Below are 16,261 nucleotides of genomic sequence, written 5' to 3' on the forward strand. Positions count from 1 at the left end.
GATTTCCCTATTTTCCGACTACCCTCTCCACCACTTACAATATTCTCGTGAGTTCAGTGTGGCGCGCGTTTCTCAAGTGATGTTGTGGCGTCTGTTTGTTTGTTTATTTGAAATGCTTGTGGATAAGGGGGTGGTTTAACCAGTGGGTGGGGCGTGGAATCGTCATCAGCCCCATTTTCATTGTTCTGTGTCTGCCTCTTTGTTGTAATTACATTCTCCTATTTAAGATAATTATTTTAAGATGCTTTTCGCTTTTCTTTTGTCTGCAGCATTGAGCTTTTTGGTTTTCTTTCCGTCCTATTTCAATTAAATTATAATTATTTTATTGCTTCAATTGTTGGGGGTTCAAATGCAAATTTTCCACGCTTCGAAATTAAGACATTTAAGAAAGCAATCGATTAATGTTCTTTTTGTGGTTTTAGCATTTTCTTTGCTGCCCTCCCTTTTTATACTATTATAGTTTCAATCTCAAAAATATTTCAACGCAGTGATCAGTATAACTAGATGATTTGATTGGCCGCAAAGTAGTCTGTAAGTTTTGAAGCTATCTTGATAAAACCTTCCCAAAATTATTGCAAGTAGTTAAATACTACGGAACGGAATGCCGAGATATAGTAAATTATAATATGTTCATTCACAATTGTTTTCTTACTCTCAGATATAAAATTTAACATATAAAAAATATACATTTTCAAGAAATTCGATTTTTATTTTAAACAAGAAAGGAAAGCTAACTTCGGGCGGCGCCGAAGTTGATATACCCTTGCAGAATATTCTGTAAATTATATTCTCCAAAATCGGATAGGTTGGCCAAAAATAAAACCCACAGAAAATCCCGACTTCCTAACTTTACAAACACTAAAGTTATGGCATTTCCGATCAATCAGTTATATAAGGATATAGTCGGCCGATCCTTATGAAATTTGGTAGGTCGGATTGATTGGCCAAAAGTAAAACCTATAGAAAATCCCAACTTCCTAACTTTAAAAACGCCAAGTCATGGCATTTCTGATCGTTCAGTTATATGGCAGCTATATGATATAGTCGCCCGATCCGGATCGTTCCGACTTATAAACTACCTGCAATAAAAAGACAACTTTTGGGAAAGTTTCAAGCAGATAGCTTACAAAATGAGGGACTAGTTTGCGTAGAAACGCACGGACAGACAGACAGACGGGCGGACAGACGGACGGACAGACGGACATAGCTAGATCGACTCTCCTGGTGATGCTGATCAAGAATATATATACTTTATACGGTCGGAAATGTCTCCTACACTACGTTGCAAACTTTTGACTGAAATTATAATACCCTCTGCAAGATTATAATAAATCGGACGAATGTATCATATGAAAGGAAAATATAAGGAAAATCTATATGAATTCGTTTGTTTTGAACTTATACTCATAAGCCTTTATGATTTCAAAAATATATGTAGCTGCTATAAGACTAATCAAATAATGTATTGAAAATGTGTCACAATTTATTGTTTTTAAGCGTAGACGCATACAAATCGCTACATAGTAATTTTTTAGAATATTCAATTTGTGGGGGAATTAGTATTAAAGTTAAATTTGTTGATTGTTTTAATGTTAGCACTCAATAATCCACCCAAATCTCTGCAAACCAAATTAGTCTGTAATTTTTATTGGTGTTCGTATATTAAATTCGTTTTCTCTTAATAGTATTATACTTTAAATTTACAATTTTTAAATTATATTTAAATTTCTTTAATATGATTTGAAAGATAGTTTTCCTTTAAAAAGCTTTTAAGAATTTTTACTATTGGTTAAAAAATAGGATAGCAAACCTAAGCTTAGAATGTTCCCATTATTATTCAGTTCTTCAAAGAAGTTGTCATTGCGCAGACTCCTTTATGTTTAAAAGCTCAATGTGGGTACCCCTATTAATGTGCGTAATATTGGGAAGAGAAAGTCTCCACATTTTATTTTCTTTTGGCGCCTTAAAACCGTTTTCAAAAATGGTCTAAAACGCTTCTATAATGTTTGCATATAAATTTGGAAACATACAACTCTTATTTTTAAGCGATATTATAACACTATTCAACTTAAAAACTTTTATATGAATTAAATTATAAATGTGTCAAAAAGTTAAATGTTGTTTATAAATAATTAGATAAGGCATGTATTACTAAATTATATTAATAATTGTATACAGTTGGAACCTACTTCGGCCAATCGACGAGGTTCGTTTTAAAACTAATTATACTTCAATATGTGCGCCCAAATTAAATAAATGATTCTTAAAGATATGAGAAGTCCTAGATAGACCAATTTGATAATAGTTTATGTATAAACTCCAAAGTGAGGGCTTGCGCAAGTCGAATATGTGTTTAATTGCTGGTTGTTTTTGTTTATTTTGCCGGTAGGTAATAACGGTACCAACCGGCTGTTCGCCGCTCTCCCAGGTGGCAAATAGGCTCTCTGAAGCCCCTCTCCGGGTCTCCAATTTTTTCGGGGGCGCTCTGTTGTCGTTTTCGCTCTCTGTTGTTGTTATTATCTCGGAAAATGGCCGACTCCCACATGTGGAAAATCGTCGGCCCACGAAGTTCGCTGTCGATGCCGATAGACGAACGAACTTTGGCTATTTCGGATTCCATTCCGGGTAACTCTCTGCCTCTGCCGACGTCGCTGCCGGCGTCCATTGTGGATGCTGGCGTCGAGTTTTCAGTTTCGGATTTCAGTTCGTGTTTTGAGATGCGCCCGGTCGCGCGTGTTTAACGGAAAGCGCCAAGCGGCAGAACTCTTTTTAACCGGTTTCGGTTTTGGTGAACATTACCAAAAAGTTCGCTACGAAAAAACATAAAAAAAAAGTAATTAAAATATAGGAAAATATGCAATCAAAAATTCAAATTTACAAAAGATTTTCTTAAAACCCGAAGAAATCAAACTTAAAAGAGCAAAACATACGTTGTCTACTTTGAGGCGTGCATTGCACTCTAACCAACACAAACAAACAATTGCTCACACACACACTCACAACAACATGCAAATTGAATTCGCCACGCAACAATTAAACACAAATCTCGGCTCAAAGCAAATGGCGGAAAAGGCGTCACAGCCGTCGCCATTTTGTATGCGAGTGTTTGTGTGTTAGTGTGCGTGTGCATGTGCATTGCTCGTGTGCATGTGTGTGTGCCTCTGCATTTTAAAGTGAAATGTGCATTAATTATGCACACATATTTCACTCAACCACACATACAATGACCCTGTGCTTGTGTGCGCTTTGCGCAAAGTGAAATTGAAATTTTATGTAGAATTTATGAAAATTCTACTCGCTGGCCATTGTAATCGCCTTTAGAATTGTTATAGTGCCAATTAAATCTACCGAAAACATCCATGCCATAGACAAATGGAATATTAATATGAAAGTGAAAAGAGCTTAACTCGAAAAACGCATAAACGTCTTAAATGCTGAAAAGTGTGTGTTTATTAAAAGTATTGGAAAGTGTGACAAATTTCATTGATGGTCTGATTTTTGTTTTAAGATTTTCTAAATAGCCTTTGACAAATAATTTGTACATTGAATTAAAAATAGGAAGTCTCGGATTTTTAAATGTCTAATTGAAAAAAAATAAACATATATTCATTTATGGGAAACCAAAACTAATTAATGTTTTTAGTGAACGCAAAAATTGCATTTTCAATATTGATAAGTAACAGTGAAATGTTATTAGCAATTTATTGAAGCTTTCATTAATTTTGAACAAATAATTTTATTAGCTAAAAGTAGTGTTGGAAAAAGTTTCTTATTTCTCAAAGAATTTTTTTGATATTTGTAGTCCACTGCCTTTTACGTAACATGCTAACCATGTAAATTACCTCATATAATTACCACGTGCTCCAAAGTACAAAAACTTAAGCAATACTACTAAAGATAAGTAAATTGTCGTAGTTTATTATCATCTCAACGAAGTCTTCAGGTGTCATTCTTATTTTTTGTGCTGCAACTCAACCTTAACCCAGATAATTATCTACTTAAAGTCTCAAGTCTTTTAAATACTCTTCAAAAAACAGCCTCTCAGTGATTTTGAGTCTTACACAGAAGCTGAAATACGAGGAAGTCTTGAAAAACTTTCGATTCTCTATGGGGAATCACATAAGATCTAAGACGTGTTAACACGATTTAGCATAGAAAAGACAAGATTATAGGTTGGAGGAAAGGGCGAAAGCCTATTATTTATCAAATGCCAACACACACAAGAGTGCCTCGAGTTGGGAAAATGCTCATTCATGACGCGATTTCCACACTTTCGAGGTGCAGACCCAGGAAAACTAGACTCTGGGTGTGGGAGACGACATTGGTCAACACAACTCAAGCAAAACAACAAATGTCAACCCGCCGAATGCTTGTCAAGTTTTTTGTCCGTGTGGGGCATGAGATTTTACCTGTTGAAGCCCAGAAACTGAAACAGAAACAAAAGCAACCGCGGCTGAGCAACAAGTAACCAAAAAAAAAAAAAGATACAAAAACAAGTTCACAACAAATAACAGCAGAATGCGTAGGCTTTGAAGTTTGTTTGTTAGAAGCACTTGAAATTGTCTGACCGATTGTCTGATGCTGTTGTTGATGTTGATGTTGCGTGGGTTCCTCGAAAAGTAGTTTGATTAGTGGCGCAACTCGAGATTTTGGCCAGCAGCTCTTTTAAGCATTAATTGTTTAGTTAAAATGTATAATCACTGAATCCGATTTTGTTGGTTTCTGTAGGTTGTAATCAAAATATTTGGAGTATTTTTATGCTGCATTAAAAACAACTTTGTTATGGTTCATTTAATTTTATTTCAATAAATAGTTGTGGGTGTTAAGTATGTGCTCAAACGAAGTAGACATAATTTTTTCCAAAAGCAAACATAAAAATTAATTTTTATTATTCGATTACAACGTAAAGTTTCTATAAAAAGTTTTGAGTTTTTGTTATTGTTTTTACTAAAATATTTTTGGATGTGTTGATGTTTAAAAGTTTAAACTTCTAAAAACTTAAAAAAATAAACACCCAATTGACAAATAGACATTTAACAAAAAACTCGGAATTTTCATTTTATAAAAAACGCATTACCACTTAAAATTATTGTGGAGAAGTCAAAAGAGTCATCCGCTAAAAATGTTATGCTGGCTGCATTATGGAACACTCGAAACTTTAATGATCGCCCGGCCAGAAATGAAAAACTCCCCGAAAAACGAAACCAACAAGAACACGCAAACTAACAACTATAACAACACATGCCCGCAGCACAATTGAAGTGCACTTTGTTAGACCAATTAATTTACATTTCCGCGCAAAGCGTGGCCGAAAAACGGAAAAAAACGTGAAGAGGCGGTGAGGGAAAAAACAAAACAAATGCAAACCAAAGCGAATGGCGGAGAAAAAAGTTAACATAGAAACAAAAATAAAAGGGCGAAGTTCCACTTGAGGGCAAGGCAATGGTCCTTGACTTGGACGTTGAACGCCGACGATTGACCAGGCTCTACTGCTCCTGTTTGTTTGCAGTTTTCCTTTTTTTCGCCATCCCCATTTGGACAGGAGTGACCACAGATGCGGATGTGTGTGCGATGGTTAGTTCCTGATGAGCACTGTGAACCACTGCAGTGCACTGTAGCTATTTTCTAGAGGCTCTTGTCAGTCAGTGGTTGTGAGCGAGATGCGAATAAAATGCTGTGTTGCATACTTTTGAGCCTCGCCAGGATTAGCGAATCGTGGAAGTGAGGGACACTTTGTAGGGTACAAATTCACGGTTGACTTGTGATTGATAAGCTGCATGTTGAGCTGTGTATTGCATTATTAATTGAAGAGGGACATAAAGAGCTTGTGCTTAGCATTAAAGGTATAAAGGAAATATTTATCCATTTTGTTTAAATTAAATTGTTTGGTATTATTGCATTAACATTTGTAGCTACAACTGTTTATAAAAACTTTATATATAGGTAGGTTAGATTCATTTCAATCACTCAAAAATAAGTATAGATATAAACTGGCTTTCTTGTGTACGGTCAGGGCTTTCAACTCTTAATCAAAAAAAGTCAATTCAAGTTTATATTAAACAATTTTTCAACTTTGTTAAAAACCCTCAGGTTTTAAATGAGAAGTATATGCTTTATGTCTCGACTTGGCATCTAATTCCATTTTGCGTATCACAGAATCAGGTTTCCAATTCCGTGTGCAAGTGCTGCAAGCATATATATAGCGTTTTATCCCCCGCCCATCCCTCTTGCAGGCTAGATAAAGTTATTTGTCATTGCCATCTGCAAGGGACCCACCAAAGATTACAACTTCACTTTGACTATAATTGCTTGAACGTGGCACTAGTTCCATCTCTATCCGCAGGACTCGACTCCTCTTTATCCTGCACAGTATTTCCGTTGCGGCAGCTCGAGGTTCAAACAAGGCTCCCTTTTATTTTTGCGTTTTTCCTGTATTTTTTTTTTGTTTTTGTTCTCATGTTATTGCATTTAATTTGTGCCAGTGTTGGGCTGACTGCTTCCTGTTTGCTGTGCAAAAAAAAATGAGAGTGGGTGGAAAATGGGGCTGGGAAAAGGGGAGAACTGCAGACGCCGCACAGACACTGTGACATGTTTACAACGCTCTATGTGTGTGGGTGTCTCTAGAAATGATAACTCGCGGCCAAACATGCGATAAAAACAACAACACCAAGGAGATGTTTGTGAGAAACGAGGAAAAAAAGGAAAACTAGAAAAAAGAGGAAAAACCTAGAGAGCCTTCGAAAAAAAGTGTTGCCAACGAAATTAAATGCGAACTTTATGCAGCTGGAAATGCAGAAACCGAGGCAGACATAAAACAACACAAAAGATCTCCTGGCTCTTTCTATTTTCGCTCCCCATCTCTCTCACACACAGACATTTTGTCTAGCACTTGCATACTTTTGTGCTGAAGTCCTTCTTCCTTTTTCGAGTCTGTGTGTGTGTGTTTGGGCTTTCAATTCCATTTCCACTTCATTCGTTACTGTTTTGCAATGTTAACTACATTTTCGCATGTTCGCAGCGTTCACACTAAATGTTATTTATTCTGCTTTTCCACCGCATTTCCCACCGCTTTTCCGCACCCTTTACATTCTGTAGTTTTTATTGTAATTTTTCTCGCCCGGTTTTTCATATCTTTGTCCTTTTACAAAAATATATAAGAGAATTATGTGCATATTAAAAATGCATTATCATTTTGTGAGCAGATTCAGAGTGGGAGGAATTAAAAGAGGTTTCTCAATGGTTTGAGTATGGTCCTTTACTAAACGTTCGTATTTTTTGAAGGGCAGTTTTGATATGGATTAAACATGGTTAACATGAGAAAATTCGAGCTTAAAATTACTTTTAGAGTGTTAAATATTATCTTGAATCCAACAATTAAGCTTCCTTTTTAACAAAATTTATTCGTCAAACGTTTATGGCTTAACTTTTCGTTTAAATAAAATCAATTCTTATTTATTAGTTTGTTTGTTATTAACAAGGGAAATTCGTTTTTATTCATCGAGAAAAAAACTTAATTTTCTTCACTAAAGAAATGGAAATTCCTGTTTGTACCAAAATGTCTTCATACAAATTTAGCACCTCTGCACATTTGTTTATGTCCTCTGCCATCAGTCCGAGAATTTGCATTCCCATCAATATTTTGCTTGGACGCTCCACCAAGAAAAACATTTCATCAAATAAATCAACACAATCTTCCGACAGTTGCATCGAAAACACAAAAAGGGAAAAGAAAATCCAAATTCTTTTTCAGAGGCCAGATCGAAAAATGTTCGACACAATTCACTCACAATTGGCAAATGTCATGACAGCATATGTGGAGCTGCAATAAAACAAGAAAGTGGGTATTCCGAATAAAAACTTATCGCAGCTCAGAATACACTTTTTAGTATAGAAACTTCAAGAATATTATTTTAATGCTGTTAGTCGAAAATATAACTTTTAGACTTTTAAATATAATGTTGATCTTTTAAGTCCACATTTTTTGTTTTAATATTATATAATTACTTATGGACAAGTGCAGAGAACCAATATTCGTTGAATAAATGTTTCAGCAGAGGGCCGAACCCCCAAATATTTTTGCAAATATGCGATTGTCAATCAAAAATACCAAAAAAGAAAAACGGAAATGAAAAATGTAAACAGAAAAACATGTTCCAGACTGCTCTAAAAAAAGAACAAACGAGACCACATAGAAGATAATAAATCCACATTAAAATTTCAGTGTCATCTCCCTTGCTGCGACATAAATAAATCTTAAAATAATATTAAATCTCTATGTACATTTCCAGTTTTTTTGACGTATTTTAGCTGGCCAAATTAGCGTAGAAGAAGCACAGAAAAAAACCGCAAAAGCCAAAAAATGTCAGTTAAGAGTGGGTCAGAAAGTTACAGCAGATTATAAGCGACATGTGGTCGAGGGGGCGGTGGGGCTATATGATGTGCCCCTCCAACCACAAAATGTGGGTGGCTGGTGGGGCAGGGGGTGGTGCTGATTCTGATGCTCATGCTGGGGCATTGTGGCTCGTTGTTTTGACAAAGTTCACAACTATTTGAAAATGCCAGCAGCAGCAACATCAACAAAGGCCGAACTAACCATACAAAACACATGCCAGATAAGGCTTATCACGCACCAAGATAATAAAAGTTAAATAAGATTAAAATTTTATGAAAACCATCAGATAGAGAAAGAAATCCAAACCGAAAGTTTTTTATCCGAAAGTTTTCCTTTCCTTTGGATATTATTATACCCTTGCAGAGGGTATTATAATTTTGGTCAAAAGTGTGCAACGCAGTGAAGGAGACATCTCCGACCCTATAAAGTATATATATTCTTGATCAGGATCACCTCCTGAGTTGATATAGCCATGTCCGTCTGTCCGTCTGTCCGTCTGTCCGTCTGTCCGTCTGTCCGTCTGTCCGTCTGTCCGTCTGTCCGTCTGTCCGTCTGTCCGTCTGTCTGTCCGTCTGTCTGTTTCTACGCGAACTAGTCTCTCAGTTTTAAAGATATGGAATTCAAACTTTGCACACACCCTTCTTTCCTTTGCACGCAGTATATAAGTCGGAACGGCCGGGATCGGCCGACTATATCCTATAGCTGCCATATAACTGATTGATCGGAAATGCCATAACTCTGCTGTTTGTTAAGTTAGGAAGTTGGGACTTTCTATGGGTTTTATATTTGGCCAATCAATACGACGTACCAAATTTCATAAGGATCGGCCGACTATATCCTATAGCTGCCATATAACTGATTGATCGGAAATGCCATAACTCTGCTGTTTGTTAAGTTAGGAAGTTGGGACTTTCTATGGGTTTTATATTTGGCCAATCAATCCGACGTACCAAATTTCATAAGGATCGGCCGACTATATCCTATAGCTGCCATATAACTGATTGATCGGAAATGCCATAACTCTGCTGTTTGTTAAGTTAGGAAGTTGGGACTTTCTATGGGTTTTATATTTGGCCCATCAATCCGACGTACCAAATTTCATAAGGATCGGCCGACTATATCCTATAGCTGCCATATAACTGATTGATCGGAAATGCCATAACTCTGCTGTTTGTTAAGTTAGGAAGTTGGGACTTTCTATGGGTTTTATATTTGGCCAATCAATCCGACGTACCAAATTTCATAAGGATCGGCCGACTATATCCTATAGCTGCCATATAACTGATTGATCGGAAATGCCATAACTTTGGTTTTTGTAAAGTTAGAAAAGTGGGATTTTTTATGAGTATTAAGAATGCATCATATGAATAATTTTGGAGAATATAATTTGCAGAATATTCTGCAAGGGTATTTAAACTTCGGCTCCGCCCGAAGTTAGCTTTCCTTTCTTGTTTTTAGTTGTAGTTGGCTTAACCCAATTCCTTTCTGTCACTCCCTAAACTTTTCCACAGTTTTCACTTTTTCACTGGCGACTCGCGATGTGCGGTTAATTAAACATTCAGTTAGATAAAAGGGCTTAAGGAAAAGGCGCTTAAATTAGAGACCCACCAGAAGGGTAAATAAGCTCATAAAAAATATGCCAGCGCTGGCGCCACAAGTTATTTGCCTTACCTTAACGTCGCCAGAACACAACAGCAACAACTCCAGCGGCATCAGCGGCGAAAGGCAATTTAAATTCTAATGATAATACCGCAAAAGCCTTTGCCAGGATCTCCCTCGGGGAAATGGTTGGGTGGCGTTTTTACCCAGTTCCAATGTGTAAGCCAGCTTAGCAAATTAGCGCACCTGGAAACCGACTTCACCTGCAACATCTCATCCCCGGAAAATATCCTTTGGGATCTCTGGCCAACATAAATCGCAGAGGCTAGGAAATTTGTACTTCATTTCCGTTTTCTCTCTTATGCATTATTTTCAACACCTTCGGAGAGCCCACTCCCTTTATCTCTTTTGGCTGTTTCTTTTGCTAATTATGCTTTGTTTACGCTGCGCGGGATTATATATATAAATATGCTAGGGGATATGATGTCCTAAAGGGATTTGCACTACTGCTCTGTTGTGAAGAAAAAATGGGAAAATAAAACATTTTTTGCACAGTAAATAAATCGTAATTATTATTACGATCGCCTAACCCTAAAAACCAAAAAAAAAAAACATTGTACAGTAATTAAAAACATTTTCCACTCATCCAAAATATATGTAGCACCACCAAAAGTCGTTAAACTTAACAAAAATTAATTTAGGATAAAAGATTAATAGGATAACCTTTGGCATAGAGACTTAATTAGTTTAAATGATGTTTGTAAAGAACATTTAACCCGAAATCAGACTTTCAGTTATTAACTACAAATCCATTGCTCAAACCAATCAATTTACGTTCGTCTTTGATTCAATGAAACAATGTTGAAAGTGCCTCCCCCAAAATAAATATAAGTTCAATTACTTAGTGATTATTATCTAGGACGCCTTTCAATGACTTTCAATCAGAAAACCATTTAAAGTGCCAGTTATCATTGAGGAAATTGAAATTCATTTGAAACCCCAAAAACCCGAGCCACTTAAATGGCATAATTAACCAACCAATTCAAAGCTCAAAGCAAATATAAATCATCATTAAGGGCCCCAGCTCAAGCACAAATTCAAACCCCAGAGAGTTCGACCCGCTAATAGAAAAACCAATGGGGAAAATAGTTGAAATTTCCATTCACCACTCAAGCAATTTGGTAAATTGAACGTAACGAAATGGAACTTTAGGGAGCCGACCAAAGCTTTCCGCAAAATCAAATGCCAAAAAGGCTAAGAACACGATAATAATCCTATCAAATGGCCCGAACAACGACCAGCCATTGATCCCTTGGTCCGTTGGTCGGGCCAAAGTCAATTTTTTAACACTTTGTTTGCCTTTGGCCGAAAACAAAACAGAAACTTAAATACATTTCGGCCATCCATCGCTCAGCCTGCGTGTGCCAACAATTATTGCGTCATTAATCAGTCGGCATTTGCAAATTCCCTGACACTCAGTCCCCCTCACTCTCTTCTCATATATACCAATATATATCGTATATATAAGGGAGGATGAATCCGGGCAGCAGCTGGCATGACTTTTGTGTGGCTGAGCGAAAAAGGCAAATCTTCAATTTTATTGATTGTTGTACCCGATTCGGTACCGAAATCCAGGCGAAGGAAGATGAATGAACACTCTTGACGCATGAGACTGGAAAAAGTGGTAAAAATATTTTTGACCACACCTCGTTGAAATTTAGATACACTTCAAATATAAAAAAATTTTCCCCACAAAAATAAATAAAAATTATGTCTGCGTCTGAAACTTTATATTTTACCCTCAGTTTTAATAAAAACTTAAGAAATATAATATTGATGCAGAAAAGGATATTTAAATGTCAATTTTGACGGTTGATAGTGTCAAGTGTTTCCATGTAAAATCTTGAGGATAGCGATCAAGTACACAATTCAGCCTTATTTTTGTCAGGAAAATTAACAAAAATTTTAGGCATGCATAAAGATTAATATCCATTCCAAGTTTTTTGAGTCGGGTTAATCTTAGCATCTTTGAAACATTGCACAGATGTAAAGCGAGATGTTAAAGGCTTAGGATGGCAGTGGAAACTCAAAGAGTTTTCCATGTGACTTGCCAGCAGTAGCCCCCAGTTGACTGCAGCAGAAACTGGAGAGGCGAGTGTGATCCCTCTTTTTGCTCCCTGGCCAATGGCCATTTATTGGGCCATTCCACTTTTGTGTGCGTAAGACTCCTTGAGGCAAGAACCCGAAATGCTTGCGAAACGCATTAAAGGCCTCGCAACACATTTTCGTTTTTATTTCCCACACTTTGCCATTTCTCCTTGCTGCTTGTGTCCAATCGCCCAGCGGCACTCACAGTTGCGTATCAATAAAATATCCATACATGCATGTTAAGTAAGTGCTCCCCTCGCATCCTTGCTTTCGATATCTGAGCTGTGATTCCTGCACCCGAAACGAATTGGGATTTAAGTGTTGTACAAGGAAAAAGGAGCCGGCATTGTTGCCGTATAAAAATGAAATGTACATGGGAGATATACTGGTGGGGAGTGAAGGGAATACCGAACCGGACTTGTAAGCAGTTAGCCGAGAAACGTGCCCGAGGTTATTTGCAAAGAGAACCGAAACCAAACCCAAAAAAAGGGAAAGCCAGAAAAAGGAAACTTGTCGTTATGTGCTTGTTCAAGTGGTTTTAACTTGATATTGCGTATACGCCACATTGAACACTCCGATTCCAGTTGCAACTACAGGAAAAAGCTTGAAGTATCTAAAGGAATTTTCCATATACAGCTACAAATAATAATTTTATTTGCAAGATGAAGCGAATAATTTTGGGTTTGACAAAATGTATTTGTATATAGAGAGAATGGCTACTTTATAGTCAAGTATTTATAATGCTAATACGCTGGGACTATATGTGATATTGAGCATACGCCACACTGGACAAACTATTAGCATTGGGAACTATTAAAAAGCAATTATCGAAAATTTTTTAGTCACTTTCATTTCATTTAGTCATCACAACCGTTTTGCCCGCCGAATCATTTTGCTTTTATTTGTTCGAAACAGTTTGTTATTGGACTTTCCACTTAGTTACTGTTGCTATTTTCCTTTCCCAGTAGTTTGCGATTTTGCATAACAATTTCATTAATTTTACGACAACAAGTGAAGGAAACTTTTCCGTTGGTCATCAGTGGCAGGCACAGAAAAGGAAACAGGACCTTCGAGGAAATCACGTAACAGCTGGCCAAAGCAAAAGGGAGTGTGGAACTTTCATTGTGTGATTAAATCTCTGGCAAAGTTTCGCCTCTGCTTCATTCAATTGTTGCCGTTTTTATTGTGCAAATTATTATTGTTAGCCAATTGAATTAATTTCGCGCACAGCTTTCATTCACTTCACATTCCTGCCACACCAAAGGAAAACGATTTGCTCAATTCAATTAGTTTATTGTGATTTTATTTGCGCCAGCAAAAAAGTTTTTCGCAGCCAGGAATAGCAGCGTAAAAATGCTAAGAAAAAGAAGAAAATGGAAAAGAAGAAAGTTTTTCGGGCATTTCCATTCGTCCGAAATAAATGGAATCGTCTTCATCCACTCCTTTCAATTATGTGTTTGCCCCCTTATAAATAGTTCATGTTTCGATTATGCCTCTTTTAATGACTCTTTATTTCACGTCTTTCTACCTTTTTTTCTAAAGTTTGGAATTTCTCTATTTACTTTCGGTGCACGTTCGTCCCTGAACTTTTATTATCGAAATAATCGAGTTCTAATGCCCTGCTAGAATCCCCATGAAACGGTCGCGTAATAAATAATTAAATGCGTTTGACTTTTTAAAAAGAAAAAGGCTTCAAATGGCATTTAAATTTGGTTATGGTTCTTTTGAACTTCAGCCATTATCTAGATGATTATTACTTTAAGAATTGTGTCGGCGGCCTTAAAACACTCAAACCAAAATGTCATAACTTATGGCGTTCAGAGCCCATACATAATAAATTTTATTGCGTCTGCCCTCGGGGAAGGACTTTGAATTATCTAGCCAAGGGTCACTAAAGAATTATGCACGTAATTGGATTTATGTAGCAATGATAATACTGGTTTTTTAAGGACTTTTCCAAATGGGTGTTTGCATTTTTTGTTTGATCCCCCGCTTAAAGTAGAGTTTTAAGTTTAAAGTTTGTTTTTGGGCTTAAAGTTTGTTTTTAGGCTTTTCGGCTGCTTTATTTCTTATTTATAACTTCCGTTAAGAGTTTATTTTATAGCCCACACACACCTTTTTCCATTTTCACACCTTCATCATCATAAAACGCATACGCACGCGGTCCCAGGCACACAAAGACATGCCACAGTGAAACAAGCCTATCAATGGCATGCCAAAAGCCCGTAATCCTACTTCGGCTGGCTTTTAGCGGATTAAAACTTTTCAGTTGAGTGTCTGGAACCGAATCAAGACCACCGCTCCGATTGGCCCCTTCTTGGCACAAGAATCTTGATTGTGTTATTAACTAGCTTAAATGGGTGTTAATTTCTAGACAGAATACAGTGCGTAACAAAATTTTATCATAGTCGAATAGGTTTTCAAAAATATGAAACAGTAGAGCCTTTTGTTTTTAAAGGCATTAATTATTTTATTTAAGTTTTATTAGAAACACAAAAATTCCAAGTTAAGACCAAAAATAGGCAATTATATATATTATCATTATATCGGTTTGTAACACTGAAGACCCAATGAAACCTAATATATTGAACACTGATTAGATTAAGCTGTCAATTGGGTAGCAGTGCGCTAATCAGATAATACAAATTTAATTATGATTTATAAAACAAAATATTATATTTTTGTTCCATTTTAAAAAAAGTCCTACTAAGACTATAGCTAAAATGGGCTAAAAGGTAAATAAAATTTAAAACTAATTACTTTTAGGTACCTCAGATAGAAGAATTCATAGCATATTAAAGATATTAATAAATGGTTAAGAATAAATCAGATAATTAATTTCAGAACATTTTCTTCTTTTCCTTTGAAAAAGTTGGTTTAAGATGTCTTTATAGTTTCGACACATACTGTATCAACGAATATGGCCTGTGGCAGCTCATTTGTTGCTTGTTTGGTTATTTCAATTAAATGTTAATAAAATTGTCTAACCGAAAAAACTAATTTCAGTGCTTACTGCTGTGGAAAAACAGAGAGGGGACGACCAGAAAGAAATAGAAAATTAGGGACCTTGGAAGAGGGGAAATGCGGTGACTGCGTGGTCTCCAAATTGGCTAACTTAAGTACCGTTTCGTTCTAGTTCGGCATTTTCTTTTTCTTTTGGTGTTTGCCCTGAGTTTTCCCTTTTTGCAGGGAAAAAGTTTATGGAGCGCTTACATTTCCCTAGCCATTAATTCTACCTTGCTTTTCAATTAGTGTTGCCGTTTGCCTTTGGAGCGGTTTCCTTGGCCCGTTTTGTCTTTTATCGCTTTCCGCTACCCGTGTCCCCCTCTCTCCCCGTCTATATGTATATATCCTGATTTATGCTGTCGTCCTGCAGGATTCCTCCCACATCCGAGGCTCGCCAGATGGCTTGAGGTGACTGCAGCGGGCTTATCTCTCGCTATCCCTCCACTCTTTCCCCAGCTTTCCCCTTTCTCCCCGCTCCATCTTAACTAACTCGTCTTCATTTCTCACTTGGTTGCGTATTTGCTAGGTGTTTGCATGGTTGTATATGTCTATGGATGTCGGGGCTGTCCATGGGTTTGTTAGTATTAGCCATGTTGGCAATGTCTATTGGCCAGAAGGTGTCCTGTTGATAAATTGCCAAGCAAACAGGGTTGGCAGGTAGTTTGTACGAGCTGGAAAAAATCATGCTATTATTTTAAGTTATATTTATATATATAAGGGATTTAAATATTCCTTTTTCCGAACGCTTTAAGTGGGTTTTTGAAAACTGGTTATTTTTAGTCATTGATTATTGCTTTTATTAACTGAGTAATCAATAAACTATATTCTTAGTCAAAAAAATTAATAATAAATAATAATAATTTTCGAAATCGGATAGTTTTAACATAAGTCGAATTTTCAAAACCCTCATATACGCAATCTTAGTTTCTAAAATTGTAATTAAACGATTTTTAGGATAACAATATAACTTTTGGATAGCCCTAAAACAAGAAATTTGTTAAATCTTTTGCGATATGTGAATTAATAATTATTTGTTGATTCCTTTTTTTACACGAATTTAAGCTATTGTTTTCCATATGAATAGTTTTAAAATGAATTAATTAATTCTCCCAATCA

The 16,261-nt window shown here is 36.4% G+C and overlaps 1 protein-coding gene across 16 annotated transcripts in view; it reads left to right on the forward strand.

Annotated features, from left to right (window-relative positions):
• LOC108045988 (dystrophin) overlaps window positions 1-16,261 on the forward strand; it is a 153,623-nt gene that overhangs the window by 53,761 nt on the left and 83,601 nt on the right. The gene's annotated exons all lie outside the window — the stretch shown is intronic.

Source organism: Drosophila rhopaloa, unplaced genomic scaffold (assembly GCF_018152115.1).
Source record: "Drosophila rhopaloa isolate 14029-0021.01 unplaced genomic scaffold, ASM1815211v1 contig_155, whole genome shotgun sequence".
Lineage (NCBI taxonomy): Eukaryota > Metazoa > Arthropoda > Insecta > Diptera > Drosophilidae > Drosophila > Drosophila rhopaloa.